This window comes from Tursiops truncatus, chromosome 3, assembly GCF_011762595.2.
Source record: "Tursiops truncatus isolate mTurTru1 chromosome 3, mTurTru1.mat.Y, whole genome shotgun sequence".
NCBI classification, from domain to species: Eukaryota; Metazoa; Chordata; class Mammalia; order Artiodactyla; family Delphinidae; genus Tursiops; species Tursiops truncatus.
Window position 1 is genome coordinate 29011898 of NC_047036.1, and position 22687 is coordinate 29034584.

The window sequence follows — 22687 nt, forward strand, 5'->3', positions numbered from 1 at the left end:
CATTATTTAAAATAATCAAGTAGTTCATTCAACTGTAGGATGGAAATGCAAAGGTCTTTTTTAGCATAGGACTTTTTGTTTGTTTAAGGTGAGAAAGATACTTTCCCCCAATTTGACTTTTATTTACCTATTATCTGACATTTTCACCAGAGAATTTCAATTTGGGACAATAATTTTAATTCTTGTATGTTTCCTATCCAGCCTTTATTGTCAAATTTTAAAAAACCTGGAAGTTAAAATAGAACTGAAAATCCATAATGATTAGATTTTCCTTTTCTTCTCAGATGAGCTAAATAATTGTACAGACTGTTAAAAAAATCCTTAATTTAAAAATATTTTTAAGTATTCTAGAATTACTGTTCAATATCTGAATTAGGAAATGTTAGTGTGGAAATAGAGGAAGAGAAATATTTGTGTAATTTTGGCATTGAAAGTCCCTGAAGTTCAAGGTATTAGGGCAGCTATGGTAGGTAGCCTCTAATATGGTCCCCACTGATTCCTACCTCTTGATATTCATGCATTATCCATTCCCCTTGAATATAACATATCAACTCATTTCTAGTAAACAGAATATGGCAAAGCTGTGTGATGTTACTTTTAAGATTAGGTTAGAAAAAGGCTGTGGCTTCCATCTTGGGCATGTTTCTCTTGCTCTCCCTTAGATTGCTCACCTGGGAGAACACGGCTGCCATGTTGTGAGGCATCCCAGTGTGGGGGCCACAAGTGAGGGATCGATGCCTACCAATAAGGTATAGGTGAGCTTGGAAGTAGATCCCACCTTCAGATGAGACTATAGTCTTAGCTGATGGTTTGACTGCAAAATTATGAAAAACTTTGAGTCAGAGACACTAGGCACAGCTAACCTGTGCCCAGATTGCTGAGCCATAGAAACTGTGAGATGATAAATATTTGTTGTTGTAAGCTGCTGAATTTGGGGTTAATGTAGCAATAGATAGCTAATACAGTTGTACTAACAACATTGAGATTTTGGGAATGAGTATATTTGATAATATTCTAAGCATGATTTCACCTAGAAAAGTAGGGCAATGGGGTTGAGGTGGATAGAAAAAATGGCCCCCAAAGATGTCCACATTCTAACCCATAGAAACCGTGAATATGTTACTTTCCTGTGGAAAAGGGGAGCCTGTAGCTGCAATTAAGTTAAGGTTCTCAACACGGGGAGGTTATCCTTGACTATCCAGTTGGACGCAATCTAATTACAAGGGTCATTGTAAAATGGAGGCAAGAGGATCAGAGTCAGAAAAGGAGATGTGACAAAGGAAGGAGAGGTTGGAGTGATGAACTTTAAATGAAGATGAAGGATGAAGGAATGAGTCACAAGTCAAGGAAAGTAGGTGGCTTCTAGAAGCTTGAAAAGGCACAGGAATTGATCCCTTGCTAGAAGGAAGGCATTTCTGCCAACACCTCGATTTTATCCCGGTGAAACTGATTTTGGACTCTGACCTTCAGAATTGCAAGATAATATATTTGTGTTTTCTTAAGTCACTTTGTGGTAATTTGTAACAGCACCAATAGGAAACTAATACAGGGGCTTTTGGTGAACATCCCACTGCCTTGTGTATAATTCATTCTCTCTGTAAATTGTTGTATTGACATCCACATGTGGAATGCAAACCAAGGGTTAAAGACAATGCATAAAAGGTGATTTCATGTCCAAATTAGTCTTTAAGTAAGAGCACTTCCCACCCCCTTCCCCCTTCCACCTCTGGCGTCTCAATTTCCCACTAAAAGACCAAAGGGAACACAGAAAAGAAAAAAAAAAGCGTCATAACAAAAATTAAAACTGATGAACAAATGAGAGTCTAAACTGTATGAAGGCAAGAACCATTTCTCTCTCTCTTTTTTTTTTTTTTGCTGTACGTGGGCCTCTCACTGTTGTGGCTTCTCCCGTTGCAGAGCACAGGCTCTGGACGCACAGGCTCAGAGGCCATGGCTCATGGGCCCAGCTGCTCCGCAGCATGTGGGATCCTCCTGGACAGGGGCACGAACCTGTGTCCCCTGCATCGGCAGGCGGACTCTCAACCACTGCGCCACCAGAGAAGCCCCCATTTCTGTTTTAATCACCACTGTTATCCCAGCAAACAGCACAGCCCCCGGCATACTGCAGAGACTTGATAAATGTCCACTGAACATTGTCAAATGTACACCTTAAAAACAGAAATTGTCAGAACTTGCCTGTAATAATAAGGCAGATGGATCAGGGTTGATTAAAAGCTATGTAGACTTTACCTCATGGCCGGTCCAGTTTCTCTTCTTGAAATGTAGACTACCTGGGAAAAAACAAGTGAGAATCTTTTAACCACTACTACTGTGTGCTCTTTGACTTAGGTCACCAGGGACAATTTTAACCAGATGACTGGGGTGGGATTGGTTTCTCTTCCACAAAGACTTTGCTTTTTAAGAGACAGAGAGAGGAGTGTGTCTTGCCTCCACCTCTTTATTCTAGATCCATTTGAATGCAGCGACTCCTAATTTAGTGTAGTCTCCGGGTGTAAAAGTTCATACGTTAGAGTTAAGACGGGAAGTACAGCCAGTAATTTTACAGAGTGTTTCATCTATTTCAATTGTTCTATCAAATAATCATTTGTGAGCAAAGAAGGAGAATAGGACAAAATTGAAAAAAAGTGATTATCAGTCAAAAATTGGTAGTCGTGCTGGGACTTGTCTATATCTTTGCCACCATATACAAACCTGAGAATGAATTTGATCCCTACAAAACTTGAAAGAGAAAAAAGCAAGAGAAATCCATATTCTTGGTCTGATGGAGGAGAAAACGAACAAACGATTTTCTGAAGACTTAGAAGAAAAGCATATGCACACATATGCATTATGTTCACAAGACTGGTTCTTTTATGCATACAATTTTTTTGTTTCTTTTTGTTTGTTTGTTTCTTTTTGGCAGTTTTGTTTGTTTGTTTGTTTTTGACCGCGCCGCACAGAATGCAGGATCTTAGTTCCCCAACCTGGGACGGAACCCGCGCCCACGGGACCGCCAGGGAAGTCCCTATGCATATAGTTGTATGACCAGCTTTTCTCACTAAAATATATCGTGTACATTTTTCTATGTTGTTGAATATTCTTCTAGCCTGTTGTCTTAATAACTTTATCATTTTTCTTTTTTTTTTCTTTTTTTTTTTTTGCGGTACGCGGGCCTCTCACTGTTGTGGCCTCTCCCGTTGCGGAGCACAGGCTCCGGATGTGCAGGCTCAGCGGCCATGGCTCACGGGCCCAGCCGCTTCGCGGCATGTGGGATTTTCCCTGACCAGGGCACGAACCCGTGTCCCCTGCATCGGCAGGAGGACTCTCAACCACTGCACCACCAGGGAAGCCCTATAATTGTTCTTCATAATGCCATACATCTTAATGGATTTATAGGTATTTTTATTTTTTAACATAATATATAGCTCCTTAATTAACATTCTGGTAGCTATATATTTGCACAAATGCATACTCGTTTCTTTGGAATATATTACTTGTAGAGCAATTGCTACATTTCCTTCATTAATACTTTTTTCAATTTCCAGTGAGCTGTGCATCCATATTAAAATAATTTAGACTTTTCTCTTTTTATTGAAGTAGATTTATGTATAATATTATATGTTACAGGTGTACAATGTAGTGATTCATAATTTTTTAAGATTATACTTCATTTATAGTTATTATAAAATATTGGCTATATTCTCTGTGTTGTACAATATATCCTTGTAGCTTATTTTATACCTAATAGTTTGTACCTCTTAATTCCCTACCCCTTTATTGCCCCTCTCCCCTTCCCTCTCCCCACTAGTAAACAGTTTGTTCTCTATATCTGTGAGGCTGCTTCTTTTTTGTTATATTCACATTTGCTGTATTTTTTTTTAGATTCCACATATAAGTGATACTATACAGTATTTGTCTTCCTCTGTCTGACTTATCTCACTTAGCATAATACCTTCCAAGTCCATCCATGTTATTGCAAATGGCAGAAAAAAAAATCAGATTTAAAAAGAAAAAACATTAGTTTTAGCGTTTTATGCTCTTCCCTTAAAAACACTTTATTTTTAAGCTTAATTTCATCCTTATTGGATATATGTCTTCAGCTTATTGAAGAACGGTAAATAAATGGCTGGCATACATTATGAGTCCCCGACAAATATGAGTGTGAGTTTTAGCTGCCTTTATACAAAATATTCAGCTTGGCCTGGGACAACATGGTTGGTCACATTTCCCTAATTGCCCTAGACTTCTCTTGCATATGATTCTGCGGCAGAAGAATCTTCGCCCAATCTGAATTTTGACTAGCTATGGGCTATCATTCCCTGACCCAAAGGAAGTACTTAATATGTTTGCTTAATCCCAGCCTTGTAAAGTGAGGCCATTGGTAGTTGAGACAAATCTTAAAGGATATGCTAAATATTCATGTTTCTAAATCTCCCAGGTTACTGCTTGTCAAGTTATGATCACAGACCAGCAGCTGCAGCAGTAGCTAGGAACTCATTAGAAACATAAATTCAAGGGTCTTACCCCAGACCTACTGAATCTGGAGGCGGGGGCCAGCGATCTGTGTTTTTACAGGTCCTCCAGGAGATTCTGATGTGTAAGTTCTGCCTTAAGCAATAACTTCTTATTAAATTCAATAGTCCGAAAGAAATATATCTGAACAGCACTAATTTAATTTATTATACAAAGGCCTCCAATGAACTACAGTTCAAAATAGGGAATGAGAAGTTATTTATTGAAACAGGTTTTTGCATTTTCAAAATTTCTATTACACTATTCAGACCCCATGTGAAGGTGCTTTTTTAAGTGAAAAATGCAATATAAAAGGATGTATTTTTTATGGCAATAACCAATGTCTTTTAAAAAAAAATCAGTGTGCGTGTGTGTGTGTGTGTGTGTGTGTGTGTGTATGTGTGTACTGAAACACTAAATTCCTTCTTTGTCAGTGATAGTGTAGGATTGGTTTCCCTTAGTTCTCCTGCTGAGGCTTTTAATCCCATACCACTCCCATCCCCTTTAAGGATCAAGGACCTGTCTTTTGTCCTGGGCTGTTGTTCTCATGGGGCAAGTCTCCAGCAGTACAGGTGAGGTCCTTCTGCTGGATAGACTGTAGAAGACATGCAGGCAGCCATAGGGATGGAAGGCCCTCGCCCAAAGGGTTTTGAAGACAGTGGATGTGACGCCTTTGCTCAGGAGCAGAGGGAAGTGGCCAGGCTTCATCTCCCTTAGACCCCTGACCTCCTCTAATTCATGATGCCCATCCCCCAGACAAAGGCCATGGTGGAATCGCCCAGAGATGGGGCACAATTCTCTTTCTAATCACTTCTGTGGCAAAAATTCTCCTGCAAGACTTCCCTTTTGATTTTCGGAAGCCCAGCATGGGAATTAAAACGATAACTGCAAACAATTTTGTTTTCTCTTTACATTTATGCTGTAACAACCCTTGTTCCCCTCAAAGCCATGGGCTGGAACATGTCTCAGACTGACAAGGAAAAGACAGGAAAGAACAGCATAAAAGAAAACTCTCTGAGATTAATATCTCAAGAAGTCTTCCCACTACACTCCGGAAACCAAACAAAAAAATAAATCTGCAAACTCATGCTGTTCATTTTTGTGCCTCAGTGGCAAGATTTTGTTTTGAATCAGTGGTTTCATTTCAACTAGGCCATCTGGAGCCAACACCTCTTCCTATTCCCTTCTGTTTTTTTTTTTTTTTTTTTTCTCCCTGCTGTTCTTAAAGGTTCTTGGGTTGTTTCACTCCAGTGTAAATGTGTCTGCTCTTGTAACCCAACCTAGATTCCTCTGGGAGGCAGACATAGTATAAATAATGAAAGATGCAATGAAAATCTGGTCTCAGGGCGTGATGTCCTGAGGCAAAACTTTGCCACTTCTTTAAATGTGAATGGTTTTATTTATTTAATGGAGTGTTAAGCTTTGGAATCAGATTTCTTGAGATCTTCTCAGTCCAACTACTTTTCATTTGTGTGGCCATTTTTTCCTCATCAATAAAACAGCAACAGTAATAATATCCCCCCAATTAGGTAGTTGTTAACTTAGATAAACTATATGTAAAGTGTTTGCCATCTTGCCTGGAACTTAAATGTTAAATGAGTGTTGACTGTTGCCAGTATTGTTATTATTGTCATTGTTAGTTATTGACAAGTTTGCTCAAAAAAGTATTTAAAAGAGCTTCAAAGATACGTGCAGTTCATAACAGGTCATAATTAGAAGGAAATGAATAAGATTAAGAATATGGAGTTATGATAGTCTAGACTGATCACTGCTTTGTTATTCTGATTGTATCTTTAATTAATCTTTGTCATTGGAATTATAATCAATCTTCAGATAATTTTAACATTTTTGAGTTGTTAAGGGGATTACTTTTTGCTTTCTCATTTCCACTAATAGTCTAAATCAAGATTTCTCCAAATGTTTGGAAATAAATAGGCATTATTACATACATTCTAAAACACACACATGCACATGTGCACACACACACACACACACACACACACACACACACACACACACACATGCTATAAATATTACTATGTCCAGGGCACTAGAAGTCACAAGGAGCAAAAAAATAGTATCTCTCTAAAGAACAGCCCATGGCACTCTTCTAGAGACAAGGTACTTCCTTTTTCTTTTTTTTTTTGTGGTATGTGGGCCTCTCACTGCTGCGGCCCCTCCCGCCGCAGAGCACAGGCTCCGGACGCGCAGGCCCAGCGGCCATGGCTCACCGGCCCAGCCGCTCCGCGGCACCGATCGGGTCACGAACCCTCGCCCCCTGCATCGGTAGGCGGACTCCCAACCACTGCGCCACCAGGGAAGCCCCCAAGAGACGGTACTTATACTAACCTGTACATTGATTTATTTAAACGACCAGAAAGCACCATATAAATGAAGCTACTGGAGGGATTTTAAGAAATCCAGATTCCTGAGACTAGGACAAACCTACTGAATCAGACCCTCCCAAGATGGGAGTTATTTCAAGGTTTTTCACATCATGGCCTCTTCTGTTAGAATGAATAATAATGTTGACTATAATGAAAGGTATGCTGATGATCACAGACAGAGACATTTTATAATTCAATTATAGGGAAGCAGTAAGGATCCCATTATAATTTGGTGTCAGAGAAATAGTTGTGGTAGACTGGAAAAAACAAGGAAATTGATAAGAACTGATAAAGATAAGACCAGGAAAAAGAATAGGATTGCTGAAGCATTCCTTCTTGTATCAGCAAGGAGGAACTACAGTTTCACATATAGATCCTGTTCTCCAGGAAAACTTTGCTATTCACACATAATTTCAGGGGAAAAAACTGGACTTCATTTTGAATGCAACCATTTTGCATGTAAAATTGATAAGGAGCGATATTTAGCTGATTCAGTCATTCTGATATCTACTTTGTGGTGCTGGAGAATTTTCCCCCCAAAATTGACCTCATTGTTATTCACCTAAAACTTCACCCACAGCTTCCTCCCCAAAATCAAATTTACAGTTCATGTGAAATAGATTTGGACCCCTGTCTTTCTCTCAAATTTTTCTTCAACTCTGAATTAAAAATAAAGGAAATGACAGGAAGTCATTTTCACCAGAATGAAAGCACCACACACTTCTGCCTGCTGACAAAAACATTCTTCATCCCATGTGGCTTCAAAAACTGCTGTCTTAAAGAAGAGAGAGTTCTACAGGACCTTTCTCTTCCGTGATAGTATTTTTTAAATCATTTAAAAATAAAAAAACATAATGACTATGGGCACTAAAAACGGCTGCTTAGACTAGTAATCATATCCATTTTATTCTATTTATTTTAAAATTATGGCTTCTCCCTTGGTCATCTTTTAAGCAATTAATGTCTACAAGTTTAAAAGCACTTCTGCTATTTGCTTTGTGCCTTTTCTTGGAAATCGGTTCTGTATTTGTATTGCTATGAGGCAAACGATTTAGACTGAAGTTCCCATTTGTTTGTATTCAGTATTTCATTTCGTGGCATCTCTTGCTCCTAATGTATTGATTCCATTACTTTATAAAGGTTATTTTGATGTCTTTTTCTTAAAGTACTCAGCTGGTCTCTCCCTTTTTCTGAGGTTCAAGAGGAAGTAATTTTAAATGTCAAAGAGCATAATTGACAATAATATTGGGCATTTCACAGAGTTCTGCTTTTTTACCACTACTCTTAATAATTTTATCCATAGATACTGAAAGCTTGCTCGCTGCAAATCACATGCTAAATGTTTTAAATGAATCATCTCATTTATTCCTCCTCACAACCCTTTTATGGAGTGGGTAATATTGGCCACATTTTACAGATAAGAGCAGGGAGGTATACAGAAATGTTAAATCATCTGCTCAAAGTCACGCAGGTTAATAGATGCAGAGCAGGGACTTGAACCCAAGTCTAGATGACTCTAGAGCTGACCTTATACTGCCTTTCATGTTTACTATCACTGTGCAGTATTTTTAGTTTTGTAAGCTCTGCATTTGTAATAGTCTCTGTATTTGTAAATATGTGCCCAGAGACATCAGGTCCTAATCCCTGGAACCTGTAAATGTGACCTTATTTGGAAAAGGGGTCTTTGCAGGTGTAATTAAGTAAAGGATTTCAAGATAAGGAGATTAACCTAGATTATCCAAAAGTTCCCTACATGCAATCACATGCATCCTTATAAAAGAGAGGCAGAGGAGATTAGAAACAGATGGAAGAGGAGAAGAAAATGTGGAAATGATGGCACGTACTGGAATGATATGGCCACAAGTCGAAGAATACCAGCAGCCATAGGAAACTAATAAATATTCAAGAGACCATGTAGTACTTCTCTGATAGTTCTGTCAACAGAAGAGAGAAGGTACCTTGGTGATGATGACCTTATCTGTTAAATAGTCTGATATTTTTTTCAAGTTGACTCCATATTTCCATATTTCCTTGCATTATTTTAAAACAAAAAAAAGGTACACACACTGAGTAGTGAAAATGTTTAACTCTAGAGAGCAGATTTGAAGAAGAACATTAAAACAAGTGTTTTTGTCATTAGTTCTTAACTCTTTTTATCCCTTTTTAACTCCTATCTAAAGCACACTTGATCAGTATATGCCTGGAACTTGTTCTATTTTATGTTCTTAGAGCTGCTGTTTCTTTCTTGGCCATGTTCTGATGATGCAGGGTGGTCCAGTGTCTGAGAAGCAGCCCAGCTTGGCATTCGCCTCAGAGTTCCTTGCAGCTGTGGTGATGGGTAATTTACTACAGGGTGTCATATTGGCAGCCTCTTTAATAGCTTCCTGATGAAAAAATCCATTTCCTGAAAGTTTACCTTCCTGCTCTCTTGAATTCTTGTGGGAGAAACTAGGGAAAGAAAAGCAACAGAATAGCCTGATGTTACTCATCATCTCTTCCCTTTTTCCTCCTCTCACTTGCCAACCTCATGATGAACTTTTTTACTTCCTTATATGAAAAAAAATTCTGCATCCATTGGTTATTTCTTTTAGTTTGTTTTCATATTCAGATTACCATAAGAAATAACTCGTACTTACAAAAATCTTGGGTGATATCACAAACCATCTTCTAAAAGAGTTTAAAAAATTGTTTTAATATTTAGATAGAACATTTAATATTTAAATAGAATTTAAAAATTCTATTTAAATGGAAATCGATATTTAATATTCAAATAGGAAAATTAATATGTTTAAAGGCAAAGCATAATAATGATTTTGTGACTATTTGCATTTTTTTTTTTTTTTTTGCGGTACACGGGCCTCTCACTGTTGTGGCTTCTCCCGTTGTGGAGCACAGGCTCCGGACGCGCAGGCTCAGTGACCATGGCTCACGGGCCCAGCCGCTCCGCGGCATGTGGGATCTTCCCAGACCGGGGCACGAACCCATGTCCCCTGCACCGGCAGGCGGGCTCTGAACCACTGCGCCACCAGGGAAGCCCACTATTTGCATATTTTTTCTCTGATTTTTGTCTTCTTGTTCTTACTCTTACCCTATTTATCTCCAAATTTCTACCCTAAGTTTTCTCCTCTGCATAGGAAAGGATAAAGTAGCTTCATAATATTATAGCTCTTTTTAATCCATTCATAAGTATAAATGAACTGAAGCTATCAATTGTTATGGGTTGAATTGTGTCCCCTTCCCAAAAATATTTTGGAATCCTAATCTCTAGTTCCTCACAATGTGTCTCATTTGAAGATAGAGTCTGTAGAGGGGTAATCAAGTTTAAAAAGATATGTCATTAAAGTGGGCTCTAATCCCATATGACTGGTGCCCTTATTAAAAGAGAAATTTGGCCACAGAGACAGACACACACTGAGGAATGACAATATGAAGACACACAGGAAGAAGTTGGCCATGTGACTGAAATGGTGTGTCTACAAGCCCCGGAATGCCACAGGTTATCAGCAAGCACCAGAAGCTGGAGGAAGCAAGGAAGGATTCTCCCCTAGAGCCTTCCGACGGAGCACAGCCCTGTCAGCACCTTGATTTTGGATTTCTGGCCTCCATAACTGTGAGACAAGAAATTACTGTTGTTTTGAACCACCCAGTTTTTTGGTAGGAAACTAATATATTAATACATTTTTAAAAACCAACAACTAAAGATAGAAGTATAATAAATTCTAACTATTTGGGTTTTTAAGAATGACAATCTATATCAAATGTCACCATCCCAAGGAGACAGAAGTGTGAGTCAGAGAAGTTGAGAAAGAGCAATTGAGGAAACCAATTACTTCAATCCAGCATGGCTGCCCATCTCTCAAGATATCTTGCAATTCATCACTCTGTTTAAAAAGAGTTCTGTAATCTCAGAATTTTGCCTTTTTGAGGAGTCTCAGAGATCATCTTGTAATTTTTGCAGGCATCCCTTGCGACTCAGCTAAGTTTCACCACAGTGGTGGAGCCTTCCTTATCTTTGAGAGAATTGACCCCTCCACCTTTTCTGACCTTACAAAATTCCATTTATCTCAGCTCCTCTCGCACTGTATTTACAATTATTTGTTTCTGTTTCTTTCTCTTCCACTCATATATTGGTTTCTAAAGGCTACATATTGGCACAGAGTAGCTATTCTGCACATATTTTTGGAAGAACAGAATTAACTGTAGTCTGTGGAGGTCAGCTGACTCACACAAGGTCACTGTGATCGTCTCCATTTGCTGCTGTAACAAATTACCACAAATATAGTGGCTTAGATCAGCACAAATTTATTGTCTTACAGTTCTAGAGGTTAGAAATCCAAAATTGGCCCTAATGGGCTCAAATCAAGGTATCAGCAGGGATGTTTTCTTCTGGAAGATCTGAGGGAGAATTTGTTCTCTTGCCTTGTGCAGCTTCTAGTGATGGTCTGTCTTCTTTGGCTGGTTTCCACATACTCCAGCGTCAAAGCCAGAAGTGTAGCCTTTTCCAATCTCTCTCTCTCTCTTTCTCTGACCTCTGTCCTCCCCTGACTCTGACCTTCCTGCATTCCTCTTTAAGGGTCTTTGTGATTACATTGGGCTCACCTCGATAATCCAGAATAGTCTCCTCATCGTAAGATCTTTAATCTAATCATGTCTACAAGCTCTTTTACCATGTGAGGTAACATATTCACAGGTTCCAGGGATTACGACATAAACATTTTTAGGGGGACAATTATTTGTCTACAATAGTCACACAACCCCTTCCGGACTTTCCTTTGGTTTTGCCTGCCACCTGCAATAAGTACTCTGATGACAACTGCATAGGCATCTTCGGCCCAAGTTTATCCTCATGGATCTTCAGGCTTCCATAGTAAAATGTTTGCTGTCTATTACTTCTTAAATGCCCCACAGATACCATAAACTCAGGGTATCCCAAATTGAACTTATCACCTCTGCTTGTCATTTCCACCTCTTATTGGATATTGGCTCATCAGTGGACACAGCAGTCACCAGCTAGAAAACTTGGGATGTTACTTGTTTCCTCTTTTTCACTTAACCCCACTCTAATCAATCATCATATTTTGCTCATTCCACTTCTGAGCTATGCCTCAAATCTTTCTCTCCCTAATTACTCCTCACATCATGTCCTGAGTCAGTCTCTCATCAGTTCAAACCTTGACAATAAAATGTCTGCCGTGTCAGCCTGACTCTCATCTCCCCTTAAATCCATTCTCCTATCTGCAACAGAGGACTTATTCAGTAGCTATATCTGACTAGTTTAAAAGCTTTAATGGCTTCTCATCAACTACAGAATCACACACCAGCTCTCTGGCTTGGCACTCAAAGCCTTCCATGATCTGACTCCTGTCTACCTCTCCAAGCTCATTTCCCTTCACCTTTCACCTCAAGGTGGAACCAACTCCATGGTGCAATTTTTGCTCCAGGTTTTCCCATAGGACCAGACTGAAGTCCTTCACCAACTGAGAACACATTCTTGCTCCGCTGTTTTCTACACCCTATTCTGCTTCCCTCATTCCTGTTCTCCAGAGACCACACTGTCAGTAAATACCTTTTATAAGCATCCACTTCTCAGGCTCTTCTTTAGGCAACTCAGCCTCAGATACAATCTTTGTATTTCATTCATCCCAGAATCCCCCCTCCCTCACCTCCTCCTGACTTCCCCTCCTGCCTCATCAGCTTCAATGGCATCATATAGCCATGTCTAGACCAACCACTGGTAAGGGAAATAGCACTACTGATACCCTGTGTACCTGAGATGGAATGATTTGCAGGAATCAACCATTCAAGCCATTGCAAATATCAATGGATGTGCTCAGCTGTGTAGGAGGATTTTATTCTTCCCATGGCTTACTTGGTATGCGGCACTGGTAAGTCAATTTCTGTGCAGATTCTCCCACCCTGAGTCTGAAATTGCAGGGAACTGTGATGAGGACACAGTAACTTATTTGACTGAAAAAGCTTTTGGTAATCTTAGAGAAACAGTATTTTTCCAGCTTGTCTAACTTTTAGGCAATTCCAATGCCCTGAGTCTCTAAAATAATTTTTAAAATTTTAATGGGAGAACATTACTTCTTTGGGAGATGACTCTACCAAAGAATAATACCACATTTCATGATTTCCACTGCACAATGACACAGAGTTGACAAAGAAAGCTTCATTTCTTTGCATAGCACAACTCTGCTAGGAAATGCTGTGAGAATTAACAACCAGTCTTGTCCTGAAATCAAAAGGTCAGGACAAAACATAAAAATCAAAGCAGCTCAGTCTATTATGAACAAAACTCATGTGAAATAAGTTTTTCCAGACATCTATGATATCATCAGGAACAATAAAAATTATATGCTGCTTCAGTTTGTGGAGGAGTTAGGAAATTGGAGCAAATGGGGTGAAAATGGGGTAGTTTCTTCCCTAATGTTCTCTGAATTATCACTCCCCATTTTCCAAGCTCTCCCCTTGGGGTATAGCTCTATACTTTCTGGTTCTCCTCTCATTGTAAGAAAACAGTGAAAAGGAAAAAGAAGTGAGTTGACAGCCAGGAAGACAGAATAGTTATTATCTGATAAAACAAAATATACAGCCTTTACTCCTTTTTGCTTTCAATTTTGCAGCTCTTAAGATGGAGTTTGGGGGGTTTTATTTTGTGTTACCACTTCCTCAGGAGTAAACATGAAGATAAATGTGAGTGTTTGAAAAGTAAAACAAATGTCTTACAAGGAAGGAGCAGTTAAATCAAAATACTGGCTAGTGTGCCATTACTTTAGAGAGTGGAAAAGAAACTATAAAATTTAGGGTCCTTGACAGCGGTAACTTAATAGAGATACTTTTCTAACATAGAAGGCCTCACAATGAAGTGAAAAACAGAATGTCTTGTGGGAGACTAGAAATTTGATTCTCTTTCCTGCCTTACTATTTGTTCATTGTGTGACCTTTCGCAAGTCACTTAACCTCTCTAGCTTGAAATTTCTTACTTTAAAATTGAAGGAGAGCAGAATATGCCACCCCCCAAAGATGCTATTTTGGCATATTGATTATTTTGAATTAGTTGCTTAAGAAACAGTTGGTGCAAGAAGAACACTCTGACCCTCCTTTGTCCCCCTGAAAACAGGAAGTGACTCTGCCATGTGAAAGGTACCCTCCCTGTACCAGGCTTACTTATCAGCAGAAATAGGGAATTTAGGGCCAAGAAGCCTGTATAACAAAACTGGTTACTTCCTAACAAATCTAATACCTCAAGCACAAACTTGTATGTCCTGTCAATTTTTCACAAATTTATTGTTTCTTTGTTTAAAAGGTATAAAAGCTGCCTGCTTCGGTCACTTCTGTGAGTCTAATATTTTTTTATAATGCTCCCATACATAGAGAATTAAATTTGTTTTTCTCCTGTTAATCTGTCTTATGCCAACTTAATCACAGGCATACCTCATTCTATTGTGCTTTGCTTTATTGCTTTTTGCAAATATTGGTTTGTTTTTACAAACTGAAAGTTTATGGCAACCCTATATCCAGCAAGTCTATTGACACTATTTTTCCAACAGCATTTGCTGACTTTCTATCTCTGTCAGATTTTGGTAATTCTCATAATATCTCATACTTTTTAATTATTATTATAACTGTCATGGTGGTCTGTGATCAATGATCTTTGATGTTAATATTGTACTTGTTTTGGGGTGTCCATGAACTGCACCCATACAAGCTGGCAAACTTAATAAGCATTGTGTGTATTCTGACTGTTTCACTGACCAGCTGTTTCCCCATCTCTCTCTCTCTCTCCTCAGGCCTCTCTAGCCCCTGAGACACAGCAATATTGAAATTAGGCCAATTAATAATCCATAATGGCCTCTAAGTGTTCAAGTAAAAGGAAGAGTTGCATATCTGTCACTTTAAATCAAAAGCTAGAAATGATTAAGCATACTGAGAAAAGCATGTTGAAAGCTGAGGTAGGCCCAAAGCTAGGTTTCTTGCCCCAAGTAATTAGCAAAATTGCGAATTCAAAGGAAAAGTTATTGAGGAAAATTAAAAGCACTACTCCGATGAACACATAACTGATAAGAAAGTGAAGCAGTCCTATTGATGATATGGAGAAAGTTTGAGTGGTCTGGAGAGAAGATCAAATGAGCCACAATATCCCATAAACAAGCCTACTCCAGAGCAAAGCCCTAACTCTTTTCAATTCTGTGAAGGCTGAGAGAGATGAGGAGGCTACAGAAGAAAAGTTTGAAGCTAGCAGAGGTTGGTTCATGAGGTTGAAGGAAAGAAGCCATCTCTATAACATAAAAGTGCAAGGTGAATCTGCAAGTGCTGAAGTAGAAGCTGCAACAAGTTGTCCAGAAGATCCAGCTAAGATTATTAACGAAGGTGGCTACGCTAAACAACAGATTTTCAATGTAGGCAAAACAGGCTTATACCCGAAGAAGATGCCATCTGGAACTTTCACAGCTAGAGAGGAGGAAACCAACTTCAATGGACAGGCTGACTCTCTTGTTAGGGGCTAATGCAGCTGGTCACTTTAAGTTGAAGCCAATGCTTACTTACCATTCTGAAAATCTTAAGGCCCTTAAGAATTATGCTAAATCTACTATGCCTGTGTTCTATAAATGGAACAACAAAGCCTGGATGACAGTACAATTGTTCAACATAGTTCACTGAATATTTTAAGCCCACCATTGAGACCTACTGCTCAGAAAAAAAGATTCCTTTCAAAATATTACTGCTCATTGACAATGCACCTGGTCATATAAGAGCTCTGATGGAGATGTACAACAAGATTCATCTTGTTTTCATGCCTGTTAACACAATATTCATTCTGCAGCCCACGGATCAAGGAGTCTTTTCTACTTTCAAGTCTTATTATTCAAGAAATAGATTTCATAAGGCTATAGCTGCCATAGATAGTGATTTATCTGATGAATCTGGGCAAAGTCAATTGAAAACCTTCTGGAAAGGATTCACCATTCTAGATGCCATTAAGAACATTCATGATTCATGGGAAGAGGTCAAAATATCAACATTAACAGGAGTTTGGAATAATTTGATTCCAACCCTCACAGATGACTTTGAGTGGTTAAAGACTTCAGTGGAGGAAATAAGTACAGATGTGGTGGAAATAGCAAGACAACTAGAATTTGAAGTTCTGAAGATGGGACTGAATTGCTGCAATCTCATGATAAAGCTTTAATGGCTGAGGAGTTACTTGTTACAGATGAGTGAAGAAAGTGGTTTCATGAGATGGAATCTACCCCTGGTGAAGATGCTGTGAAGATTGTTGAAATGGCAACAAGGATTTAGAATACTATGTAAGCTTAGTTGATAAAGCAGCAACAAGGTTTAAGAAGACTGACTCCAATTTTGACAGAAGTTCTGCTGTGGATAAAATGCTGTCAAACAGCATCGCATGCTCCAGAAAAATCATTCATGGAAGAGTCAATTGTTGCAGTAAACTTCATTGTTGTCTTATGTTAAGAAATTGTCATGGCCACCTCAATCTTCAGCAACCAACAGACTGATCAGTCAGCAGCCATCAACAACAAGGCAAGACCCTCCACCCGCAAAAAGATTACAACTCGTAGAAGGTTGATGATTGTTAGCATTTTTTAGCAATAAAGCATTTTTCAATTAAGGTATATACGTTGGTTTTTCAGACATCACATCATTGCACACTTAATAGACTACAGTATGGTGTAAACACAACTTTATATGTATTGGAAAACCAAAAATTTTGTGTGACTCACTTTATTGCAATATTTGCTTTATTGAGGTGGTCTTGATCAAAACCTGCATATCTCCAAGGTTTGCAGGTATTGGGCCAGCCAAAGAACCTAGAAGGAAAGAATAAAAACATTTTCCACCCCTAGAAAATATTGAGATAATAACAGTAATGCTGTTAATTATAACAATGGTGACATTTACTGAGCACATGACAAGCACTGTGTGAAATGTTACACACATATCTCATATTCTTCTCTCAAAAAGCTATGATAAACAATTATAGGAAAAAATCTGTAAAAAATACAAACACATGGAAGCTAAACAATACACTACTAAATAACCAAGAGATCACTGAAGAAATAAAAGAGGAAATCAAAAAATACCTAGAAAAAAATGACGATGAAAACACGACAACCCAAAACCAATGGGATGCAGCAAAAGCAGTTCTAAGAGGGAAGTTTATAGCAATACAGCCCTACATCAAGAAACAAGAAACATCTCAAATAAACAACCTAACTTTACACCTAAAGCAATTAGAGAAAGAAGAACAAAAAAAAAATCCCTAAGTTAGCAGAAGGAAAGAAATCATAAAATCAGACTAGAAATAAATGAAAAAGAAATGATGGAAACAATAGCAAAGATCAATAAAACTAAAAGCTGGTTATTTGAGAAGATAAACAAAATTGATAAACTACTAGCCAAACTCATAAAGAAAAAAAGGGAGAAGACTCAAATCAATAGAACTAGAAATGAAAAAGGAGAAGTAACAACTGACATTGCAGAAATACAAAGGATCATGAGAGATTACTACAAGCAAGTATTTGCCAATAAAATGGACAACCTGGAAGAAATGGACAAATTCTTAGAAAAGCACAACCTTCTGAGACTGAACCAGGAAGAAATAGAAAATATAAGCTGACTAATCACAAGCACTGAAATAGAGATTGTGATTAAAAATCTTCCAACAAACAAAAGCCCAGGACCACATGGCTTCACAGGTGAATTCTATCAAATATTTAGAGAAGAGCTAACACCTATCCTTCTCAAATTCCTCCAAAATAGAGGGAGGAACACTCCCAAACTCATTCTACAAGGCCACTGTCACCCTGATACCAAAACCAGACAAAGATGTCACAAGGAAAGAAAACTACAGGCCAATATCACTGATGAACAAAGATGCAAAAATCCTCAACAAAATACTAGCAAACAGAATCCAACAGCACATTAAAAGGATCATACACCATGAACAAGTGGAGTTTATCCCAGGAATGCAAGGATTCTTCAATATACGCAAATCAATCAATGTGATACACCATATTAACAGATTGAAGGAGAAAAACCATATGATCATCTCAATAGATGCAGAAAAAGCTTTTGACAAAATTCAACACCGATTTATGATTAAAAGCCCTCCAGAAAGTAGTATAGAGGCAAGTTACCTCAACATAATAAAGGCCATATATGACAAACCCACAGCTAGCATTGTTCTCAATTGTGAAAAACTGAAGCCATTTCCTCTAAGATCAGGAAAAAGACAAGGTTGTCCATTCTCACCACTATTATTCAACATAGTTTTGGAAGTTTTAGCTGCAGCAATCAGAGAAAATGAAGAAATAAAAGGAATCCAAATCAGAAAAGAAGTAAAGTTGTCACTGTTTGCAGATGACACAATACTATACATAGAGAACCCTAAAGACGCTACCAGAAAACTCCTAGAGCTAATCAATGAATTTGGTAAAGTAGCAGGATACAAAATTAATGCACAGAAATCTCTTGCATTCATATACACTAATGATGAAAAATCTGAAAGAAAAATTAAGGAAACACTCCCATTTACCATTGTGACAAAAAGAATAGAGTGCCTAGGAATAAACCTACCTAAGGATGCAAAAGACCTGTATGCAGAAAAGTATAAGACACTGATGAAAAAATTAAAGATGATACAAACAGATGGAGAGATATACCATGTTCTTGGATTGGAAGAATCAACACTGTGAAAATGACTATACTACCCAGAGCAAGCTACAGATTCAATGCAATCCCTATCAAACTACCAATGACATTTTTCACAGAACTAGAACAAAAAATTTCACAATTTGTATGGAAACACAAAAAACCCCGAATAGCCAAAGCAAACTTGAGAAAGGAAAATAGAGCTGGGGGAATGAGGATCCCTGACTTCAGACTATACTACAAAGCTACAGTAATCAAGACAGTAAGGTATGGCACAAAAGCAGGAATATAGATCAATGGAACAGGATAGAAAGCCCAGAGATAAACCCACATATGGTCACCTTATCTTTGATAAAGGAGGCAAGAATATACAATGGAGAAAAGACAGCCTCTTCAATAAGTGGTGCTGGGAAAACTGGACCCAATGTAAAAGAATGAAATTAGAATACTCCCTAACACCATACACAAAAATAAATTCAAAATGGATTAAAGACCAAAATGTAAGGCCATACACTATAAAATTCTTAGAGGAAAACATAGGTAGAACTCTCTATGACATAAATCACAGCAAAATCTTTTTTGACCCAACTCCTAGGGAAATGGAAATAAAAACAAAAATAAACAAATGTGACCTAATTAAAGTTAAAAGCTTTTGCACAGCAAAGGAAACCATAAAGAAGATGAAAAGACAACCCGCAGAATGGGAGAAAATATACGCAAATGAATCAACAGACAAAGGATTAATCTCCAGAATTTACAAGCAGCTCATGCAGCTGAATATCAAAAAAACAAACAACCCAGTCCAAAAATGGGCAGAAGACCTAAAGAGACATTTCTCCAAAGAGGATATACAGATTGCCAACAAACACATGAAAGGATGCTCAAAATATGTAGCATTTAATTTGGAACCACTACTTCATCGGATGCCAAAGAAGTCTGAGTTGGAGACACAGACAACATAAAATATAATGTTTAGAGATTATCGTTTGTATTACAGATATCAAGGAACCAAAATGAATTTATACAATTGAATTGCTTTTGCATTTTATTATATTGCTTCTTGCATTTCTTTTTATTTTTGATTTATGGGTAGTCATATTCAAAAACAAGTGAGTTAGCATCTAAACTTAAGATAACCCTAAATGGAAAGTTTTTTTTTAACGTGTTCAACACCCCTGTCACCTATACTTTGAGTTCATTCTGCAACTCTAGATCTGAGTCACTGATATGAAGATGGTACCTTAATTGAGTAAATCTTTTTTTCCCCCTTTTTTTCAAAAGTGATGAAATTCCCAGTAATTAGTAATTATAGCACATTGCTATAAATTATGTTTCTGGGAGTCCCTTTGCCTTCTACCTAGTTCAAGGCCCTACAGGGCAATGCCTTTATTTTTAACCTTCCCCTGTGAGATACAGTCCCATTATTCCCTGGGCCACTCCTGGGAAATGCAGCAGCATTGTTCATGAGAAGATCAACACTCCTCCCAAAACAGCAGAGTTACAGTGAGCACTTATTAGTTGTTCCCGCACAGTATAAATCCAGAATATCTGCCCAGGTGGGAAAAGAGGTTCAGAAGTAAGCCTCTCTCCCTTAATAGGAGATGTCTGATCCTCTCAGTCATAATGAAGATGTGTCTAAATTCCTGCCAAAATCGCCCTGTTCTCTTGTTAGATTTCTAAATAAAGAGCTGATGCCATGAGTCTAAAAATTCCATCTATGGAACAATTTCATGGGTCCCACACATTCATGTGTGAGTCATTTCCTGCTAAAAGTTTTATTTCCTGTGCTTTTCATCATAATTAAACCTGTGTTTTTGTTTGAGATGCTACAAATTCCCAGCTGTCAATATTGATTATAAAAATGAAGCAGCGTGATTAGCAAATGACATTACTATTTTCTGAAACAAAACTTCACATATAGGAGCATAATTTCAGCTCATCGTCCACTTAGGAGGTATATACAGTTACAGAGGGCTCAGAATATATTTCTACAAAATGCACAGAAGAGTAGCTTTACATCATATAAGTGAGCTGACTTGCTCTTGGGTACCTATTATTCCATAATAGTTGAATAAACTTTAATCTGATCATCTGAGGTGATTCAGTCTCTTATAGTTTAAAGCCTTTTTTTCAAGTAAATATTTAGTTAAAATCCTTATGAAGTTCATTCAAAGTTCAGACCCCTTATGAAGACTATTGTTGCCTGTCTCAAGAAGTGACCACCCTGCCTATTTCATGAGATGGCATCTGGGTATAGAGAGAAACGTCTATTGTCTGCTCCAGAGAAGGTGTCTCTTTTCTGCTGTCTCTAGCTGGCCCTTGGGTGCTGGACTCTGTCCCTGCTAGAGATGCTGCTCAAGTCTCTTTGGCTAATGCTCTGCTCTCAGCACAGACAAGAACTGTGATCGCAATTGCTTCTGGGAAACACAGCCATCTCCCCCTACTGCCTGGGCTTCCCTCCTTCCTCCCTTGAACCTCAGAGACTTGGCTGCACTAGACCTTGGCCTCTCCACTCCATAGCCTTACTAGATTCCCTCCCTTGTGCCATTCCAACCACCCTGCCTTAATTCTGAGTCATTTTCTACATCCTCTCTTTCCTCCTTCTTACTGCCCCACAGAGGTCCCACAAAGAACTTTTTGGATCTGCTCCACACCTCACAGGAACTAAGGGGAAGGAGGCTGGGGCTGCCTCAAGTCCTCCCATGCCTCAACACGACACATCACTATGACTTCACTGCAGCTGTGCCCCATCGGCACTGGGCTTTTACTGACAACCTGGCACTCACCGGGGACTGGATAATAGGAGTGTTGGTGGACCAGCAGGGTGAAAGCTGGATTGGATTAGACTCAAGAAACCTCGGAAGAAGCGGACACAGTGAGTTTAGGAAGGAGCCTCCTTCCCCTTGCTTCCTGACTCCAGAAGAAGGCCTTCTCTAGGATCACATTCCTGGCCTCTCTCTGCCTCTTCACTCCTCCCCAGGAAACGAGGAGCTGACCTGATGCTGAATTGCAAAGAGAGAACAGAGATGAGGTGTCATATTCCCTCCACCCTCACTCTGGATCTTCCGACCTGCAGAGCACACTCATTCTGCTCTGCTCTCTTGAGACAAAGGGGGCTGCCCTTGCAGGAGAGGCTTATGCCTGTCCCAGCTAATGACTGGGCTGTCAGCCTGTCTAATTAGGTAGAGAAATATTAACCAACCTATGGACTAGAAGACCTAAGCTATGATTTCCCATATTCTTTTTGTCATCAATATCAATTTCTCTAGATCCTCTGTTTCTCTCTCAATTTGGATCTCACCTGGAGCAGGAAACAAGGCCTTATTTACTAGTTGTTTCAAACGCCTGTAGAGACAGCATTCTCAATAACTTTTGCTATAAAGGCAGCAAATCAATATGGCAGTGGAATGAAGGGTAATGTAGGGTAAAGACAGGTGTTTTTTTGTTTGTTTGTTTTTTTAAATGGGAGCTAAGACAGTGTATTTGTATGTAATAGGATGATCCAATAGTAAGGAACAAATAATAGAAGATGCAGGGGAGAGGATAATTGCAGGAACCAAGTCCTTCACTAGATGAAAGGAATGCATGGAATCCAAGGCGCTGGAAGAGTGATTGCCCTTAGATGAGAGACACTAATCACCTACGGAAACACAAAGGAAAGCAGAATACGTGTTCAGATATAATCCACGGTGTCGGAGGACAGGGAAGTTCTCTTCTGATTGCTTCCATTTTCTCAGTGGGATGAAAAAACAAGGTCATCTGCTATTACAATATGGGCCAAACTATAAATATTCGTATAGTTTTGTTGATTCTATCTAGCAGTAATTCAGCTTCACCCAGTGTCCATGTGATTTCTTTAACTTTCAACTAAACCTGAAGTTTCTTACCACTGTATGGATTCTGGTCTTTCTGGTTTTTATTTTTAATTCTCTTATTGTGTGTTTACTTTTATTTTCAACAACTGAATTCTTTTCAGATGTAGAATGAGTAAATAATTAAACAGGTGGAGAATGAGTAAGCAGGTAAACAAAATAAATGCGTACTAGTTGTAAAGTATTATAGCTGCTCTTCACCATGAGAAAATTTGTATTAAAATATAAAATAAGGAGGAA

General features: G+C 38.6%; 1 long non-coding RNA gene across 6 annotated transcripts in view; it reads right to left on the reverse strand.

The window, feature by feature from the left end:
- The window catches only part of LOC109549138 (uncharacterized), a 65586-nt gene that overhangs the window by 16286 nt on the left and 26613 nt on the right, over positions 1–22687 (reverse strand). For 4 of the 6 annotated variants that reach the window (XR_012330651.1, XR_004525763.2, XR_004525760.2 and 1 more), the window contains one exon: positions 2251–2291. This is a non-coding gene — a long non-coding RNA (uncharacterized lncRNA). Of the gene's footprint in view, positions 1–2250; positions 2292–16645; positions 16733–22687 lie in introns of all 6 variants that reach the window. The other 2 variants (XR_004525764.2, XR_004525759.2) reach the window with 1 other exon arrangement.